Here is a 1,269-nt window from a genome sequence, read left to right as displayed (position 1 = left end):
TAAATAAATAAATAAATAAATAAATAAATAAATAAATAAATAAATAAGTCCTAAAACTCAGGTGGAGGAAGGGTGTCAGCTCTGTCTTCCACCTGGTAATGGCGGCTGTGTGTACATGTCCACCTGAACCTTTGTGTTTTGTTTTGTTTTGCTTTGTTTTTCCCCTGATCTAAGGCAAAAAAAAAAAAAAAATTCTAACATAGATGTGTTACCAGGCAGGGGACTTATAATTTCAGAAGACTGAAAGATCCCATCAGATGAACCATAGGCCAATAGAGTTGGTAGCAGAGTCAGCTTAAGATGTAACATTGGCTGTTAGAGTAGTGGTAATGATGGGGATAGGATCTGAACCCTAAAAGGAAAAAACCATGTCTTTGGGATCTGAACCCCCAAAACTAAAAACCTTGGACTTTCCTACCTGGCCAAATCTCTGGCAATCACCTGAGGCTATAATGCTATCAACTGGCCTTTCTTTATGGCTACACCCAATCTTCCAATTCTCTGTTACCCTTAACCTAGCCTAGACCTCCCTATGGCCCCAGGCCACTTCCTACCCTTAATCCTATCTTGGCTCCTTTGTCCCTTGGCCAACCCTGGAGTTCTATTACCTCATAGACTGCTTGGCCACTCCTAGATACCTCCCATAGTCTTTCTGTATATAAAGTCCATCTTGTCTCCATTAATATGCTCAGATTCTTATAATCTAGCCAATAGCTTACAGATGCTCAGATTCCTTAAGAGTCTGGTTAATATGGCGGATCTTTAACAAACCTTGTTTTTTGCTGAAAGAAGGCTTGGGTTGAATTCTTTCAGGCAGGACCCACGTGTTATGCTCTCAGGGTCCCAGCACCCTAAACCTCAACAGTAGTCTACGAAGGAAGAAGCACCAGCAGACAGATATCAGTTATTGAAGGATGATGACAGCTTCAGACAGTAAGACCTCTCATGGAAGAGAGACATGCTAGCAATGTAGTCAACGGAGAAACTATCCCAGGGGCATAACTAAGCTGCTAGCCCAGCAAAATACTACCCCTAAAGGGAATTTCATGAAGATTATACAAAGGGCAAAAAGGATTTATGGGTCCAAGAGTTGGGAGGTACCCCTTTTGCCACACATGTTCTCTGTATTTACCCCATTATCTTGGTACTTTAGGTTTTAATCCTGTTTTTTGAGGTACCTTGCATACGTAAAAGGAGAATGAGCCTATGATTTAAAGTAATATTTTATAATATTCATACTACAAGTTATTAGTAAATCCATTTTCTGAA

The sequence above is a fragment of the Vombatus ursinus genome, unplaced genomic scaffold (genome assembly GCF_900497805.2).
Source record: "Vombatus ursinus unplaced genomic scaffold, bare-nosed wombat genome assembly UNPS02003292.1, whole genome shotgun sequence".
Lineage (NCBI taxonomy): Eukaryota > Metazoa > Chordata > Mammalia > Diprotodontia > Vombatidae > Vombatus > Vombatus ursinus.
The sequence above is the reverse complement of the archived record's forward strand: the minus strand, read 5'-3'. Positions refer to the sequence as shown.